At 34.3% G+C, this 20,506-nt stretch overlaps 1 protein-coding gene across 14 annotated transcripts in view; it reads left to right on the top strand.

The window, feature by feature from the left end:
• The window catches only part of GPHN (gephyrin), a 791,686-nt gene that overhangs the window by 550,172 nt on the left and 221,008 nt on the right, over positions 1-20,506 (top strand). The gene's annotated exons all lie outside the window — the stretch shown is intronic.

The following is a 20,506-nucleotide window of genomic DNA, read 5'->3' as shown; positions in this document are numbered from 1 at the left end:
GTTATTTTTTAGTATACTTATCATTATAGATGTAAATTTATTTGTTTATGCTGAGGATGAATGTACTTTTGGCCAATAAACAGCAAGATTAACAAAATTGTGTCACCAAAGGGATTTCTTTAAACTTGTCCAGGCTGGGATAGCTCCCTGCTCTAGTATCATTCCAGATTTTTTCAAACATATTCATCTTGGAATGTTGCTGCCTAATATTTGCAAACAAATCTAAATTTATTAGAAAGAAAGTTTTAATGCCAACCTTTGGGAGAGGGAAGAAGTTTCTTAGTCTTTTTTTTTATGTAATCTGTCACTGAGTTGTATAGGGTGGGGAAAGGATGAGACACTTCTATGCTGCTCACATCTTTGTGTATATGATAAATTAACTAGCAGACATTATTACTGCTGTGACTACTTTCTCCTGGAATGCTCCTTTCCTGATTAAGTTAGTCATTTGTGCTTTCAAGTTCTCTATGTGATGGATGCAATATTGGTACCAAAGATTAACAGTAACATTCCTTATTATTTAATAAGACATGATGTTAGACACTAAATTTGTTCTAGGATTCTGACAGTTAATTTTTCAAATTATAGTTTTTTTCTCTGTCATCAAATTTAAGGACCGTATAGCTGTCTTCCTCAATTCCATCCTTTCTATCAGTTTTGTGAATGTTCTAATTTAATTTGACTAGAAGGGATCTCAGTTTCTGATGTGAATAGTGCAATTTGTTTTACATTACATGTTACAATCTTCTCAGCAATGTTTCCAGTGTTACCATTGTATATCATTATTTTTAGATATATGTCAAAAATAACTGATACTAATTTTATCATTTAAAAAACTGAGGTCCTAAATCTTCAATAAAGATTAAACTGTAAGAACACTGTAGACATTAAATGTATGCCAATGCCATTTGGGTGCTAGTAAGCTACATTTTCAAATGAATTCTTAAAACCTGAATTAGATGGAAAAAATCTCATCTATGTCTTTTATATTATTAAAACAAAGTAACTTACAGCTTGACTGCATTAAAATCCAGTTGTACCAGCTAAACTCACTTGTAAAGTCTGGAAAATATTTAAAACTAAAAGTTAAGTTCACTTTAAGATGTTTTGTTCACTGAATACTAAGACCTAAAAGCTGGGAATACAGAAGTGTTCAAGGTATAGTCTCTTTTTTCCTTAATAATATGCTGAAATCATAAATATTTTTTGAAAATATTTTATGCTAAATTTAATTATACATAGTTCTTGAGTATTTTTAAAACTTTGCAATTATATTTTAGTTACAAAGAGGATAGTAAATAAAATTTGAAAAATCACTTGGTACTTCCAAATTCACCAAAGTAAAATTCTGAAAAATAATAATATTAATATTCATTAAATTAATTTGCTTATTGCAGAACTTTAGGAGAGCAAGTGGCTTGTCTTGATATTTTTTCCTTAGTTAACACTTAGGTGTTCAAATTGACAGTGAATTCAAGAAAGCATTATATCTTTGTCTAGGAATAAGATTATATTTCTTTTGGATAATTTTTTTTTTTTTTTGAGACAGAGCCTCGTTCTGTTGCCGAGGCTGGAGTCCAGTGGCATGATCTCAGCTCACTGCAAGCTCCGCCTCCTGGGTTCACACCATTCTCTTGCCTCAGCCTCCTGAGTAGCTGGGACTACAGGCGCCCGCCACCACGTGGGGCTAATTTTTTTGTATTTTTAGTAGAGACAGGGTTTCACCATGTTAGCCAGGATGGTCTCAATCTCCTGACCTCCTGATCCGCCCACCTCGGCCTCTCTTAAGTACTGGGATTACAGGCGTGAGCCACCACGCCCGGCCTTCTTTTGGATAATTTTTATCAGCACTAGAATGTATACCTCAAAGATAAAATTATCACTTCGGTATAATTTTTAATATAAACTTTAAATGCTGAATTAGAATATTAATATAATAAAAGAAACTAATTTGAATATGATATTTTAAAAGGAATTAATCTATTCTAATTAGGCATCTGGGAATAATGTTTAAAAAATAAACTAAAGGACAGAAGGAAGTGAAATTTATCTTTCTAATAAGAAAAGTCTCATAAGTCATGAGACTGCTTAAGAGAATCTAAACTAGGTGCTCTTATAAGTGCTTTAATATCAGTGACAGATATACTACTTGTCTTCATGGAGTTTACAATTTAGTCGTATATTACAGGTTGAGTATCCCTAATCCAAATGCTTGGGACCAGATTTCAGATTTCAGATTTTTTCGGATTTTGGAATATTTGCAGATACTTAAACCGGTTGAACATCCCTAATCAGAAATCCAGAATACTCCAATGAGCGTTTCCTTTGTGCTCAAAAAATCTCAGATTTCATATTTTCAGACAGGGATGCCCAACATGTAAAATAAACAGGTAGATAATCACTTTAATAATTACAATTTCACATTAATTTAATAATTATAATTGAAATACAATACATGCTAAGAAGTAATGAAAATGTTATGGTGTTAGAAAATAATAGCAGGGGAACTTCATTTAGATAGGGTGAGTAGAGAAGACCTAACATTTCACCAGGGGCATGAAGAATGATTGAAAACCAAATATGAGTTTTTGTGCTGTGTGAAGGTTTTAGGAATTATATTGATCAATAATGACCACTTTAAAGGCAGGTGTCACCAATCAAGAACTCTTACACTAAAACTTTATTAGTATGTGAATAGTCTAATTCAGTGATGTCAACAGCCAATTTCAAATATCTATTCTTTTTTATTTAAATTAATGAATCTTTTTGCCTTTTCCCACTGAGTCAAATATCAAGACCATAGATTTTAGCACTGAGCTCTGTTCTAGGTGAATTCTTTATTTTAATTTTTTAGCATAAAAATTTGAGGCCGAGAAGTCCAAAAGCAGTTTTGGGGTTTCAAATCTGAGGTACCAGGTAGACGATACTGTTATTAACTATACTAAGGAATAAAAGATAAGTACCAAGTCTTGAGGGTAAAAGAAAAGAATGTAATGCATCTTGATTGGGAATGTGTTTAATCTGAGGCATATGTGAAACAATGATATCCAAAGAGTGATATCCAGCACAAAATTGGAAATACAATTTGAGTTTGAAATTCTTATTTTTACTGCATCTTGGTTATGATATTGATAGCTTAGTACATATTAGTGTTAGCCAAATCCTGTAGAAATCCTTTCTACATTTCAGATTAGGCATGCACAGAAATGTATGTGCAAACGTATTTTGTCTACATCAGAAATACAATATAGTTTTGAATGATCAGTACTAGAAAGAGCACTTGACTTGATAATAGAAAATCTGGATGGAAATGCTTTCTTCTCTACTCATAACCACACTAAATTTAGCAAGTTACTTAACTTTACTGAGTTTTGTGTCTGTTATTTGACTCACCATCCTTATCTCTACAACAGTGTTTATTAATCATTAAATAAGTTTTTGCCTGGTAGTGGAATAGCAACAGTGAGCAAGTAGACATTGTTCCAACTTCTACAAATAGATAGATCAGACAACTAAAAATTAAAGTATAATAAATGCTAGGATTGATTATCAAGAATACATAATATTATGGAAATAGCTATCAGAAGCACTTAACCAAGTCTTTGTGAAAATGCAAAGGGCTAAATAACCAAGTTATGATTCAAAACTAACAGTTCCAACGTCTCCCTCTGTAGCTGTTTATCACTGGGCCATTTGTAAGCTGAAACACTTCCTGTCCATCCGCATGTATTAATCTATTTATTTAGGTCAACAACTATAATAGTATGATATTATAATAAATATTTCAGTATAGTTATATTGCAATATAACATCCTAAATTATGCATTGATCGTTTCAGATTCTCTAGCTATAGTGAGAATAAAATCTATAAAAATATACCAGGTCTTGATTTCTTTTTGTTTTTTTGGTACCCTCATTACAACCTAATGAAGATAACTGTGTATTATCTTTTCTAAACAATACTTCATAGATTACATTTTCTCCAGCAAATTTGTTTGCTGAAATGATATTGTATATAGGGAAAAGTCATTTCTCTTTTATATCATATATTTTCTTTTAATGAAATCTGACTGAAATGAGGAATGATTTTCACTCCTCTTGCTTTATGACAGTGAAGTATCTTTCAAGAACAAAGTTGGGATATTTGACTTTCATTGTCCTAAGTAAAATAGTGCCTAAGTCAAATAGTATGTAAATTCTATTTAAAGAAGTATAGACAATATCTAGACTCAAGTTCTAAAATAAGGATAGTCTTCTAAAAACAATTCACTGAAAGAATAATTCTGTAATTGATAAATTCTCTTTTAAAGTAAGCATGATTCATAGCTTAGATGAGTGCCAATTTTCAGTTATGAAGGACAGCAGCATCTCTATTTAGAAATAAAATCAAGACCGGGTGCAGTGGCTCACACCTGTAATCCCAGCACTTTGGGAGGCTAAGGCCAGTGGATTGCTTGAGGACAGGAGTTCGAGACCTGCCTGGCCATCATGGCAAAACCCCATCTCTATTAAAAATACAAAAAATTAGCCAGGCGTGGTGACTCATGCCTGTAATCCCACCTTCTTGGGAGGCTGAGGTGCGAGAATTGCTTGAACCTGGGAGGCAGAGGTTGCAGTGAACTGAGATCAAGCCACTGCAGTCCAGCCTGGGCAACAGAACAAAAAACTCTGTCTCTAGGAAAAAAAAAAAAAAAAAAAAGAAAGAAAGAAAGAAAGAAAGAAAGAAATCAAGAAGCTTAAGGTAGAAAATAATGATTAGAGCAAAAAATAAAAATGTTTCAAACTTTCAATTTACCATTCCTTTTAGATTTTATTAAAATAGAGAATATTTTTAGAGACTAATTTTATTATCCTTTTATTCCCTAAACATCTGAGGTTTGATTTTGAGTAAGTAAATAGAGTTTATAGTCACATATTTTCCTGTACCTTAAAAATTAGCGAAGAATTTTGTTCTTAGACTAACCAGCAAGTTATGTGTTTTTTTTTTTTTTTTTTTTTTTGCTCTTAGGAAGAAAACATAAATACTATCAATATCTAATTGAACTAAAGATTATACAACAATTAAAATGTATATTTATTGAAATATCTTTATATGAGGGGTATATACCTTTAATCCACTAATGTCTAATACTATATTCAAACAAAATATGTAATTATTACTTCTTTGTAGGTTTCTCTTACTGTCCTTTGAGCGAAAGAATTTAGATTGCTCTGGTTAAGCTATATTCTTAACTCAAAGTTTTTAATGTGTGAGTCTGAAAGGCAGTGTGAGTTCCTTTACCTATAAAAATGACACTGTTGATTCTATATCAGCATATATTTTCTCTGGGATGTTTTCCTAGTAATGTTAGTTTTTACAAACTATTACATATTGTCACTATTTTCCTTTGTGAACACCAGGGTGATTATGTGATGTGGCTAGGTCATTGACTAAACCTGGGTTCCCAAGTCTCTGGAGAAGCTCATAAAATGGCCATACTTCCAGCCTAAATCATGTCACTAACTGGTGACAGCAAATTATTTTTCTCCTATTTTAAAGAGCCTAACCAAAATCAGTAAGACTATACTAGACATCAAGTTTCTTTGCTTTTGCTGAAATTGTATCAACATTGGTACAACAATATGTTCAGCTGTTAACGACATTATAGAAATAGATTCTACACATACCATCAACACACAACAAAAAGGTTGGAAACCAGTGAATTAGTGAGATCAAAAATACATTCTCTGAACAAAATATATGTTTTCTTTTGTGAACGTTTACCTCATCTGGGGGGTGTTGAGCAATGATATTCTCTGCATTATTGGTTAGATCCAGCAGTTCTCAAACATACTGGTCTCCGGACCCATTCATCCTTTTAACAATTATTAAGGACCCCAAATTACATCTGTTTATGTGGGTTATATCTAACAATGTTTGTTGTACTAGGAATTAAAACTGAAGGCTGGGCGTGGTGGCTGTAATCCCAGCACTTTGGGAGGCTGAGGTGGGTGGATCACCTGAGGTAGGGAGTTCAAGACCAGCCTGACCAAGGTGGAAAAACCCTGTCTCTACTAAAAATACAGAATTAACCGGGCGTGGTGGCACATGCCTGTAATCCCAGCTACTCGGGAGGCTGAGGCAGGAGAATCGCTTGAACCCGGGAGGCAGAGGTTGCAGTGAGCCGAGATCGCGCCATTAAGCTCCAGCCTGGGCAACGAGAGCGAAACTCCGTCTCAAAAAAAAAGACTGAGAAGTTTTTAAATATGTACTTATTTGTTTAAAATAAAAATAGTAAAGCCTTTACATGTTAACATAAACAACATATTATTTATGAAAAAATAAGTATATTTTCCAAACCAAAAAAAATCTTAAAATAACAGCATTGTTTTACATTTTTTCAAATATATGTTAATATCTCGCTTAATAGAAAATAACTGGATTCTCACATTTGTTTCTGTATTAAGTCTGTTGTAATACGTTGTTTTGGTTGAAGAATATGAATAAACAAATTGAACCTCATACAGATATAGTTAGAAAAGGAAGGACTTGCAGTGAGCCGAGATCGTGCCACTGCACTCCAGCCTGGGCGACAGAGCAAGACTCCATCTCAAAAAAAAAAAGAATTCACATTTTTTTATAGTTGCAGATATTCTTTGATACCATACCAAAAATTTACAATTGTTAGTTAAGTAAAGGTTAGTTGAAATGTTGAATCTAAAACCCTGGCTGGGACCATTCCATGCTCATACCTTAAAATCCATTGGTCTGTCTTGCACTTTGAATGGATCTTTTACCCAGGCATGATTTTGGAACAGATATATTGGTCATTTGGAAAGTATAAATTCTTCCAAAAGTTGACATATTTTGTTATATTATATCAAAAAATCACCTTCATTGATATAATGACCAAGCTCATCTAAAAAGTCTGGGATATATTGGAAGTTCTTAAGCTCATAGTGGCACATAGACATTTTCTAAGTTCTAATTTATGCTTTGAAGCTAGAAATTTGGTCGGGCATGGTGGCTCACACCTATAATTGTAGCACTTTGGGAGGCTGAGGCAGGCGGGTTATTTGAGGTCAGAAGTTTGAGACCAGCCTGGCCAACATGGTAAAACCCCGTCTATACTAAAAACACAAAAATTAGCCAGGTGTGGTGGTACATGCCTGTAGTCCCAGCTACTTGGGAGGCTGAGGCAGGAGAATCACTTGAACCCGAGAGGTGGAGGCTGCACTGAGCCGAGATTGCACCATTGCACTCCAGCCTGGGCAACAGAGCAAGTCTGTCTCAAAAAGAAAAAAGCTAGAAATAGTATCACTGGCAAAAAAAAGCAACAAATAGTTTTTTCTTGAATTGACAGACTTTGTTTATTTTTGAGAAAATGTATACCAAACATCTAAGTCTGAATAATAATAATTTATTAGTTATTTCATTCTTTCAAGTAAAAATGGTTTTCTTTGTTTAAAACTAGCTATTCAGCTTGCAACTCAACTGCATAAATAAGTGATTTTACTTCAGACAAGCACCATCCTTTGGTATGCAGAAGTATTTTATTCATACTTCCCATTTTGTCACATTCAAGGCCCAAGTTTTAATTAATTTAATTTTCCCATTTTGTCACATTCAAGGCCCAAGTTTTAATTAATTTTAATTAATTAAATTTAATTAATATTAAATAGTAAATTTAATATGTATTAATATTGTCATATAATATTGTAATTAATCATGTAAATGTAAATATTACATTGAGGATATAGTAAATATTAAATTTACTATGTCATTGAGGACAGTATATGAAACTAGTTTTTTAAAAAAGAAAAACAGAAGATGGCAATGAATAGAACAGTGATTGTTCCTACTACTTGGATCTACTCCTTGATTTATACTAGGATGTCAGTCCACCATTGATTTTGTACCCCATCAGTGCAAATGTCAATGCAGCAAAAAAGGCAAATAATGTCTTCGTGCTATTACTAAAATAATTCTGACTTTGTCAAGCCCTGAAAGGGTCTCCAGGACCCTCATGGGTTTGTGGATCAACTTAAAGAACCATTGATAAAATCAAATGAGCAAACTGGCCTATGTTTCTTGAAAATATTCTGGTCAAAATGATGGCTATTGCATCCTTTATATATATATATTTTCCATAAAAGCAGTATTACAATGGTATACTCAGTCCAAGAGATCTGATCCTTTATGTAAATGACTACCGGTACCATGGTTAAGCATTATAAATAGTTCACCCGTCCCCTGTCATCCAGATTAATCCTAGGGCAGGGAACACCTACACCTCTCTGATTCCAAATAAGAGACTTCATGAAACCTTTTGAAGGTTTGAGACCAGAAGTTATAATTCCCAGCTAACTCCATTCATTTTCAGTGTGGTATTACTTCTGCACTTGGATAACAACTAATTTTCCCCAGGATATTCTGTCTACTAATAGATAACATACAAAGCCCTCTTTTAAGAAATAGTCCGGGTACAGTGGCTCACACCTGTAATTCCAGCACTTTGGAAGGCCAAGGTGGGCGAATCAGCTGAGGTGAGGATTTCAAGACCAGCCTGGTCAACATGGTGAAACCCTGTCTCTACTAAAAATACAAAAAGTTAGCTGGGCATGGTGGCGGGCGCCTGTAATCCCAGCTACTCAGGAGGCTGAGGCAGGAGAATCGCTTGAACCTGAGAGGTAGAGGTTGCAGTGAGCAGAGATCACGCCACTGCACTCTAGCCTGGCGACAGAGCAAGACTCTGTCTCAAAAAAAAAAAAGAAAGAAAGAAGAAAAGAAATAACCTAGTTGTTGGCAGATAATTCTGTTGAGTATACAATTGGGGATAGCTCATTTTCAAAATCAGTTTAGAACATTTAAAAAAGTCAAATCGACATTGCTGGCCCACCACTGATATAATACACTGTATCAATACTCAGCTAATATTCTTTAGACCCTCCAGACTATTTTACTCACTTACATTAAATGCCTGACTCCTATGGACATTTGAGTAACTGATTTCTGCCCTAATTCACTGTTATCTAATTTCTCCTCCTTTATAACATGTTTGTTTGGGGATTTATTCTCATTTGTTAGCAAAGCAGAATTTTGAGACTTAAAATAAAAGATGATTCCCTTTAACCCTCTTCTAATGAGAAAGGCACCACCCAGTATGGGAAAGATTTAATATTTTGGTGAAACTAAAATTAAATAATAAAGCATTTTAACTATTTTTAGTCTATAACTTATTTTCAGTAGTTTTCTTATGATGTTCTGCTGGGTATATAGAATTTTACATTGATTTTTCTTTTTTCATTCATGCAAGTGTTCCCTTTGTTTTTCATTATCATTATCATTATAATGATAATTGAAACTAAATTTCCCCATCTCTTTCTAATTATTTAGTGGTCACAGAACTATGTTTACTACTGAAGCTAAATGTAACAACTATGAAATGTATAATTGCCACTCTGAAGTCTAAAGTTGCAAATGAAATTTGGTATCTGAGAAGATATGCAAACCAAAAGTTGCTAGCTGTAGAATTAACATTTTATAGCTAAGATAGACTGTAAGTGGTATAGTTTCAGTATAGTTTTTTTATTGTTTAAAAAAATGTACATACTCATTTGGAAAAACATTTTAAAACTCACATAAAAAAGTTCTTATAAAATACCCTTCATAAATAACCACTGTTAAAATTTTGCTATATATCATTCTCTTATGTTTTTCTATGCATTTAAATATCATATAACAAGAAGGCAGTGATTAAGGGCTCAGTTTCTGGAGTCTGACAGGCCTGTGATGAATCACTTACTAGATGTGTTGCTTTCAAAAAGTTACTTCACCTCTGTAACTTTAATTATCTCATCTGCAAGATGAAAAAGCATGATACTATTTGTTTCATAGGGTTGTCTTAAGAATTTAAGTTAAAAAATGTATATAAATCACTTAGCACAATGATTGACATATAAGTACTCATTTGACATTAGCTATTATTATTAAATTGTCTATAGCTTTTAACCTATCTTGTTTACTTAGTAATATGAGCATCTTTCTATGTCATGAACATCTTTTATGTTGTAAATTATCTTCTACAACATTATTTGGATTGTTTGATATTCTGACTGACAGATGTGACATAGTTTGTTCACCAACCCGTATTTTGGATATTTTTGTTGTTTCTTATTTTCTAGTTTTAAAAGCAACGCTGTAGATAATCTTTCAGAAGTTAAAGGTTTTGGAGTCATCTCTTAATCAAACCCAGTAACTTCTGTTATTTCTACTATTATTGAAAGGATATGCAGAACTTTTAGGTCTATGTTTTCTGTATTTTACATAGATAGCAGGAATTGATCATTTTTGTGTCTTCATGAATTTAATGATATATTGGAAGAAGCAGTTTTTAGCATTTGCATTTGACTGATTTACTGGTAGACATTTAAAAACTATAAACCCAAAGTCATTTGAAAAGCTAACAAGCTTGAGTGTGTAAAAGTATTACACTGTGAGGCACAACGTATTGAGTACCAGCCCTAGTCTGCCATATTACAACTTTATGAGGGCCAGGCACAGTGGCTCATGCCTATAATCCCAGTACTTTGGGAGACCAAGGAGGGAGGATCACTTAAGCCCAGAAGTTCAGGACTAGCCTGGGCAACATAGTGAGACCCTGTCTCTACAAAAAAAAAAAATTAATTAGCTGAGCATGGTGGTATGTGCCTATAGTGCCAGCTACTCAGGAGAATCACTTGAACCCAGGCAGTTAAGGCTGCAGTGAGCTGTGATGATGCCACTTCACTCCCAGCCTGGGTGACAAAACAAGGCTCTGTCTCAAAAAATAATAAATAAATAAAACTATGAGGACTAGTTGACCTCAGTTTCTGTTATTTGTAACATCAAGATACTAAACAAACTATAAAGTCTCTTGTAGGCTTATAATTCTGTTCTTTTGAAATAGTTCCAGTATCAACTAGAAAATATTCTTAAAGCCCTTCTCTCTCTGATATTTTATTAATCTCCAGTTAATGCAGAATAATTTACATTTACTTATTTTATATTTTGCATTCTGTTCTAGTACATAAAGTGAGATTATTAACTGAAATTTTTTTTTTTTTTTTTTTAGACGGAGTCTTGCTCTGCCGCCCAGGCTGGAGTGCAGTGGCCAGATCTTAGCTCACTGCAAGCTCCGCCTCCCGGGTTGACGCCATTCTCCTGCCTCAGCCTCCCGAGTAGCTGGGACTACAGGCGCCCGCCACCTCGCCCGGCTAGTTTTTTTTAATTTTTTTTAGTGGAGATGGGGTTTCACCGTGTTAGCCAGGATGGTCTCGATCTCCTGACCTCGTGATCCGCCCGTCTCGGCCTCCCAAAGTGCTGGGATTACAGGCTTGAGCCACCGCGCCCGGCCTGAAAATGTTCTAACTTCACTTAAGATCTTTTACATTTAGGTAAAGCTTGTCTCTGTTAAATGGAATACTGATTTCTCTTGAGATCCACTCTAGTTTTGTTCAAGTTATAGGAAGACAAGGAAGTGAACTGTTGAAATACAAGACACTGTGAAATTAAGAATACTAGCTTTCAGTATAAATAGCTTTGATCCATTTCAACTGTTTTTAATTGTTTGGGACATATTTTGTGTAAAACAGCCCAACAAATATAAGCGGTCCCATCATTATTTCAGCAACAGAATTTATTAGATACAGGCATGATTTCGATCTATTTAATATCCCATTTTGACTTTAATATAGAGTACATCCCATATTAAACTATCCTCTGGATCTTCATATCTTAAACTGATACGTATTCTAAAATTAGGTATTTTCTGACCCAAAATTTCAGGAGTATCTCCCTACTTATTCTACTTTTGTTAAAGAGAAAACACAGAGTAATTCAGAAATTCATTGAATATGTCAGTGAATATTTTTAATGCATATTATATGTCAAATACTGTATTAGCTATTGGGGATACAGCAATTAATAGACTTTTTAACCCTGTTCTTAAGGAACTTACAGTGGATTATGTGAAAATAAAATATTTATAAGAAATCTACCAGATACAGGGTTGACAACCTCAAAGAGCTCTTCTAATCCAGTAGGAAAGAAAAAAAAGGATGAGTAAAAGGTAAGCATAGTTATTTAATAAAATAAATACATGCAGCCCAGATATATGTGGGGGGGAGTACACTCTCATTAGAAATCTACTAAAAATTTAAAACAACACAAATTTTGCAATCAAATTGATACTTATTTTAAAACTATAATCATCCGTACTATAATGAGCAATGACATGAGTATTTCTATTAACACTAATAGGAATATAACCTTTCAAGCAATAAATTTGTATAACCTTTCATACACATGTGTTGTATACATGTGTTGTTTGCTTAAAAAGTATATACAGAAACGTATGTACTGTATAGCATACATATAGAGAGAGAGAGGCAGGATCTTAAAATGTTATGTGTTGGCCGGGCATGGCGGCTCATTCCTATAATCCCAGCATTTTGGGAGGCCAAGGCAGGTGGCTCACCTGAGGTCAGGAGTCTGAGACCAGCCCAACCAACCTGGTAAAACCCTGTCTCTACTAAAAATACAAAAATTAGCTGGACGTGGTGGCAGGTGCCTGTAATCCCAGCTACTTGGGAGACTGAGGCAGGAGAATCACTTCAACCTGGGAGGCGAAGGTTGCAGTGAGCCAAGATCATGCCATTGCACTCCAGCCTGGGTGACAGAGCAAGACTCTGTCTCAAAAAAAAAAAAAAAGTTACGTTTTAATCAATCATTTTGTCTCTAGAAATGTATCCAAAGTAAATTATTAAAGAGGCCATCTCAAACTATGTATAGGAATTTTTATCACAGCATTATGGAAAATAACTTGTATTAATAGTACATACATATAGAAGTTATACTATAACCTTAAAAATCATCTCATTAAGAATATTTAATGACATGAGAAAATGCTAAAACTACAATGTATAGTTTAAAAAATTAGTAAACAAAACTGTGTAGGAATAGAATTGCAAGTTATTTCACAATATACATTATTTTTTAAACCAGGAAAATACACATATCTGTTTGGATTTTGTTTGTGTATTTTTTTAGATAGGATCTGGTAATTACACAGATGTCCTTTGGCCTATTTTTCAGATTCGTAGCCAAACTTAATAAAGCCAACTGGAGTTATTTATACCTATATTTACAGGCATACCTTGGAGATATTGTAGGTTCAGATCCAGACCACTGCAATAAAAGAAAAATTGCAATAAAGTGAGTCACACAAATTTTTCGGTATCCCAGTACGTGTAAAAATTATGTTTATACTCTCCTGTAGTCTATTAAGCGTGAAAAGGATTATGTCTAAAAAAAAAACACTGTACAAACCTTAATTTAAAAATACATTAGTCCTAAACAGTTATTACAATCATCTGAGCCGTCAGCAGGTCGTAATCTTTTTGCTGGTAGAGGGTCTTGCCTCAATGCTGATGGCTGCTGACTGATCAGGGTAGTGGCTGCTGAAGGCTGGTGTGGCTGTAGCAATTTCTTAAAATCAGACAAGTTTGCCACATTGATTGACCCTTCCTTTCACAAAAGATTTTGCTGTAGAATGCAATGCTGTTTGAATGCATTTTTTTCTACAGTGGAACTTCCTTCAACATTGGAGTCAATCCTCTCAAACCCTGCTGCTGCTTAATCAAGTTTATTTATGCAATATTCTAAATCGTTTGTTGTAATTCCAACAGTGTTCATAGCATCTTTATCAGGAGTAGATTTCATCTCAGGGAACTCCTTTCTTTGCTCATTCATAAGAAGCAACTTACCATCTGTGGAAGTTTTATCATGAATATCACAATAATTCAGTCGCAACTTCAGGTTCCCTTTCTAATTCTAGTTCTTTTGCTATTCCTACCGCATCTGCAGTTCTTTCTCCTCCACCAAAGTCTTCAACTCCTAAACATCCATATGGTTGGAATCAACTTCTTCCAACTCCTATTAATATTGATATTCTGGGCTCCCATGAATCAAAAATGTTCTGAATAGCATCTAGAATGATGAATTATTTCTGGACAGTTTTCAATTTACTTTGCCCAGATCAATTATAGGAATTACTATATGGCAACTGTATAGCCTCATGAAATCTATTTTTTAAATAATAACTATAATAACAAATAATTAAATTTCAATTTGAATGTTGAAATTACTCCTTGATCTATAGGCTGCAGAGTGGATGTTGTATTAGCAAGCATGAAAACATTATGCCCTTGTATATCCCAATCAGAGCTCTTGGATGACTAGGTACAATAGCAGTGAATACTTACGTTTTGAAAGGAATCTTTTTGTCTAAGCACTGGATTTAACATATTTAGTAAACCATGCTGCAAAAAGATGTGCTGTCATCTAGGCTTTCTTGTTCCATTTGTAGAGCACAGGCAGGGTAGATTTTGCATAATTCTTAAAGGCCATAGGACTTCCAGAATGGTCAATAACCATCAGCTTCCACTTAAAGTCAGTAGCTGCATTATTCCCTACCAAGATAGTCAGCCAGTCCTTTGAAGCTTTAAAGCCAGGCGTTAACTTCACCTCTCTAGCAATGAAAGTCCTAGATGGCATCTGCTTCCATTATATAAGGCTGTTTTATCTACACTGAAAATCTGTTGTTTAGTGTAGCTGCCATCATCAAGGATTTTAGCTAGATTTTCTGGGTAACTCGCTGCAGCTTCTACATCAGCACTTGCTGCTTCACGTTGCTCTTATGTTATAGAGACATCCCCTTTCCTTAGACCTCATGAGCCAACCTCAGCTAGTTTTCAGCTTTTCTTCTGCAGTTTCCTGACCTCACTCAGCCGTCATAGAATTGAAGAAAGTTACAGCCTTGGTCTGGATTTGGCTTTGGCTTTAAGGACTGTTGTGGCTGGCTTATTCTTCTATCCAGACCACTCAGGCTTTCTCCATACTAGCAATAAGGCCGTTTCACTTTCTCCTCATTCATATGTTCACTGGCATACCACTTTAAATTTCCTTCCAGAACTTTTCCTTTGCATTTACAACTCAGCTGTTTGACACAAGTAGCCTAGCTTTCTGGCTGTGTCAGCATTCAGCATGCCTTCCTCACTATGCTTAGTCATTTCTAGCTTTTGATTTAAAGTGGGAGACGTGCAACTATTCCTTCTACTTGAACACTTAGAAGCCACTGTAGGTTTATTAATTGGCCTAATATCAATATTGTTCTGTCTAAGGGAACAGAGAGGCCAGCCACAGAAAGAAAGAAAGACAAGGAATGGTCAGTCTGTGTAGCAGTCAGGACACACACAGCATTTATCAGTTCAGTTCACTATCTTACGTGGGCACCATTTGTGGTACCTCAAAACAATTGCAAAAGTAGCATCAAAGATGACTGATCATAGACAACTATAACAGATATAATCATAGTAAAAAGTTTGAAATATTGTAAGAATTATCAAAATGTGACACAGAGACAGGAAGTGAGCACTTGCTGTTGGAAAATTGGTGAGGATCGACTTGCTTGACACAGGGTAGCCACAAACAAACCTTGAACTTGTAAAAAAAAAAAAGCAATTATCCATGAAGCACAGTAATACGAGGTATGCCTATATGCCACAGCATTTTTACATCCAGGCTAAGCCAGTCTCTTCTTAATCCTGCTGGATAGAAAATTATATCATATTTCAATGGAAGTTCAAAGATAAACTTTTTTTTTGGTCTCATTTACAAATAATAAAAAAAATTAAGAACATATAATGTGCTGCTTAAATATTATTTATTTTAACCCACATAATAACTCTTTTATTAAAGATGGGTTTTATAATTTCTTTTTAGACAGATAAGAAATTTGGAAAAAATAATTTCAGTTGAATTATTCTTTAGTTAGTGAACAGGAAATAATTTATATAAAGGTCAATTTTATATAGATTAGATTTATATAAAGGTCTAATTTAGTATAGATTATACTGTCTTGGAATCAAAACTATATAGAACTCTAAGATCAAAATTATAAATGTATAATAAAATATAAATAAATAAATGCAAATGTTAATATATCATTAGAAATCAGAACCTTTAAAAAAGATGATTTCCTGGCCGGGTACGGTGGCTCACGCCGGTGATCTCAGCACTTGGGGAGGCCGAGGCAGGAGTATCATCTAAGGTCAGGAGTTCGAGATCAGCTTGACCAACATGGAGAAACCTCGTCTCTACTAAAATCACAAAATTAGCTGGGCGTGTGGCACATGCCTGTGATCCCAGCTACTCAGGAGGCTGAGGCAGGAGAATCACTTGAACCCAGGAGGCAGAGGTTGCGATGAGCCGGGATCACGCCATTACATTCCAGCCTGGGCAACAAGAGTGAAACTCCATCTCAAAAAAAAAAAAAAAGATGATTTCCTAAGGATAAAAATACGGCAGAGGGATTTAGAGGATCTGTTACTTGCCACCATGATTCTAATTTTTGACTTCTCACTTCTTACTCTTTGCAACTTTCCTTGACCTTTTTTATCCTTTTATTAGTTTAGTTTTATAATTGTATTTCCTTTCCTCCAGAAACACATCAGTAATTATTTTTCCTTGACACATTTGTATGTTAATCCACTCTCTTTCATTGCTTTATTCCTTCCTTTGTACTTATCTTAATAAATCACAAATTAAACAAAATGTTCTATGATGAGGCACCAGCTTTATATATATATATATATATATAATATATATATATATATATATTTTTTTTTTTTTTTTTTTTTTTTTTTTTTTTGAGACAGAGTCTTTCTTTGTCGCCCAGGCTGGAGTGCAGTGGCTGGATCTCAGCTCACTGCAAGCTCCGCCTCCCGGATTTACGCCATTCTCCTGTCTCAGCCTCCCGAGTAGCTGGGACTACAGGCGCCCGCCATCTCGCCCGGCTAGTTTTTTGTGTTTTTTAGTAGAGACGGGGTTTCACCATGTAGGCCAGGATGGTCTCGATCTGCTGACCTCGTGATCCGCCCGTCTCGGCCTCCCAAAGTGCTGGGATTACAGGCTTGAGCCACCGCGCCCGGCCGCACCAGCTTTATTGAAAGGGCTGAATAATATAATATTATAGCGAGGTGAAATATTAACTTAATTACAAAACTACTTTGTTATTTATAGGAATTTAAATGTTGAGCTCTTAAGCAAAACTTTTTTAAAAAATCCCTTTCTCCAAATCATAGCTACCAAAAACAATCTATAGCTGCACCAATATATGCTGAGTGATACTGGTTAGAAAATAATTTCTAAGAAAAAAGTTATATTTCTTTTCTTTGATAATCATAATTTTTTTTAAAAGCCATGATATGGTATAATAAGGTTAAAAATATTAGTCTCAGAATAGTTCTTAAGGTAAACTAGATCTAAAAATAAAATGGCCAACTCCTTAGCACAAACAGAAATGTTGGTTTAATCTATGTAATTTTATTCTAAACTGATACAAAATATATTATGGAGACAAGGGGAGAATGTCTACATTCTTTATTCCATAGGTAAGAGACTAAATTTAATTAAACAACCTGAGAGTCAGAACATAATATCAGCTGTACTTTTCATATTATTTATTGATGCATTCAGAAGGCCACTGAACTTCTCCAGACCTTGTTTCCCTTATCAGTAAAGGAAACACACAAAATATATAACATTTTCTAAAACATTTTCACCAAACATTTTGTAACTAAAGAGAAATATGAATATATACACCCAGTGATATGTGAGTCTACCTTAATGCAAGTTATCATAAGCCTGAAATTTCTGTATTTTATTTTAAAAATTAATACCAAGTTGGTTTTTAAACTATGAAATATATATTTGGTTTAATTCAAATACTACATTTACAATTACCTATTTTAGGCAAGAGAAGTAAGGGTGGGGCTAGAGAGTTTTCTACCTTGTTAATGGTAGAAATCGTTTTATAGTGAGCTCAGTTTTGGAAAACTGAGCTAAATCAAAGGGAATCAACATGTGCACATCTTAGTTTAGGATCCAGGCAATTTCTTCTGTTGCATAATGTTACTAGAATCCAAATTCTTGGAAAAAAAGTAAATACAAATGTCAAAGTCATTTTACTACAGGCCAAATCCTGGTAATTAATCCCTGAGGATAGTTTCCCTAGTAATTAATCCCTGAGGAAAGATTCCCAGAATGTTGCAAAAGAGGTAATAACAGTGCAACATTTTCAGACTATTTCTAAGGAATACTTTGTTAAATATATTCTAGTTGAGAGACTGAATAGAAGATTGAAGTGTTTTGGATCCCATGGATAATATCTTTTAAAATCTTGATAAAATACTTGTCAAAAGATTTCCTCAAGATTAATGATGAAATTTTTCTTTTGCTACTAAATTTTAATTATCAACATATGTAAGTAAACTAATAATCTCAATTTACTCCATAATCCTCACAATTATTTACATTCAATTGTCAGACTTTGTTTATAATGCCATGATAGTACAATGTAAACATTTACAGTGTAACCTCTCTTAGCTACCAATAGTGTTTCGACTTTAGAAAAGCATAAATAAAAATAGCTAATGATGTGAGGCTCTTATTATCAAGAAGAGTAAAGTCATTAATCTTATCTGAATGCTAATCTTTTGTGATTTATTTTAAATTCTTATCTAAAATATAATAAGCATTTGGCCGGGTGCGGTGGCTCACGCCTGTAATCCTGGCACTTTGGGAGGCTGAGGCAGGCAGATCACCTAAGGTCAGGAGTTCAAGACCAGGCTGGCCAACATGGTGAAACCCCATCTCTACTAAAATTATAAAAATTAGCCAGGCGCAGTGGTGTGCGCCTGTAATCTCAGCTACTCAGGAGGCTGAGGCAGGAGAATTGCTTGAACCTGGAAGGCAGAGGTTGTGGTGAGCCGAGATCGTGCCACTGCACTCCAGCCTGGATGACAGAGCCAGACTCAGTCTCAAAAAAATAATAATAATAATCAAGCATTTGGATTAGCTGTGAATTTCTTTCATGTATGCTGCCCCACTATAACTGATGATTACTGGAGGACTAAAATAAATAAGGACATTACATTTTAAATCTACTGATTTCACTTTTCTTTATTTCTCAAATTCTAGTTTATATAGACATCCTTTTCAAATGCTTTCTGAAGTTTTTCAGTATTAGGTATTATTGTTACCTGTTTCAGAAGCTGCAAAAAAATCACGTGAAACTGGAATTGTAGCCATTTCTGCCTTTGAAAAACACCTTGGCTTTCTAAGGTTTTCCTCTTATGATGGTTTCAAAGACAGGCTTGTTTCTAGAAATTTGAAATCAAGCATTGATGAGCTGTTTGCTCCCAAAGTCTGTATTTAAATCAGTCTTTTAATCTATTTTTCAGTTTAGTGGTAACTGTCTTTTTTTCTTCTTATAATTCATTCTTTAAGTTTCTATACTTGCATTTGGAACTGAAATGGTACAGGAAAAATGTCTTCCATATATATAGTAATGTAAAATTTCTTCCACAGATGGAGACAGACATAGTTACATATACATATACGTTCTCTTATAAGCATCAATTTTTTTCCATCCCGTATATTTTCAGGCCTGCTGAGGGAATGCTACTTTAAACTAGAAATTAGGGACTGTTGATTTTGTTCCTAGATTTGTCATCAACTTCCAATGTAACCTTGAAAAAGATACCTAATGTTGCTGGGCTTAATGTAATTTTAAGCCTTCTAGAAATAAAAGACAATGTAGAAAATGGTGTTCACTTGTTACTGTGTAAGTTCAGAACATCTTCACATTTTCTGAAAATTTTCAGAAGCATCATGAGGCATCAGACTTCTATATTTTTATAGGAATCTACCAACTCTACCTTTATAATCTAGATATTGTGAATCTGCATTTAAGTTGGAAAACAGCTTTTGATATAAAGACATCAGAAATCAAAGAAAACAGCACAAGAGGATGAGCAGATATTATGAACTCACTCTGAATTCATTGCATAGGGAGCCCCTCTCTTATAGGTGCTGATGTTCTAATTAGTATCCATTTTTTCTAAATTTGACAATTCTGTTCCACTAAGAAGAGTTAGAATTGGTGATTATCTTTTGGCCATAACATTTAGTTAATGCTGAAGAATTGGTAAAACCTGTTTATATCAAGTAGAGCCAAAAGTTGATGCAACTCTTATATACCAATATGCTTTTATTCAAAATGAAAATTCAATTTTGATTATTCAGTGAAATTCAATATGATTATTCCTCAGCAATTTCCATATACTATCAGAAATCTTCTAAAAGGGTAAGACAATATATATCCTGCTTCCAGGAAATAAAGTTTTATAGGATGTTCAGGTTTCTATTATTTCTTGAAGACTCTAACTGGGAACTTTTGGCATCACACTGATATTTCTACTATCTACTAATAAAAGCAGGAACATCACTCCTAACTTGACCTATGCTGGTCTGAATTGAGACCTCATTCTGGAATCCATAGTGTAAAACCACTTAGTCTGAAGCTTCCTGTCCCCTTTGCTCTTCACTCTGCCCTTTTTTTTATTGCCTCCCTCTTTATCCAAA

The sequence above is a fragment of the Trachypithecus francoisi genome, unplaced genomic scaffold (genome assembly GCF_009764315.1).
Source record: "Trachypithecus francoisi isolate TF-2019V2 unplaced genomic scaffold, Tfra_2.0 Lachesis_group3, whole genome shotgun sequence".
In the NCBI taxonomy this organism is placed as follows: Eukaryota; Metazoa; Chordata; class Mammalia; order Primates; family Cercopithecidae; genus Trachypithecus; species Trachypithecus francoisi.
Note: the sequence above shows the minus strand (reverse complement) of the source record. Positions and strands in the feature narration are given on the sequence as shown.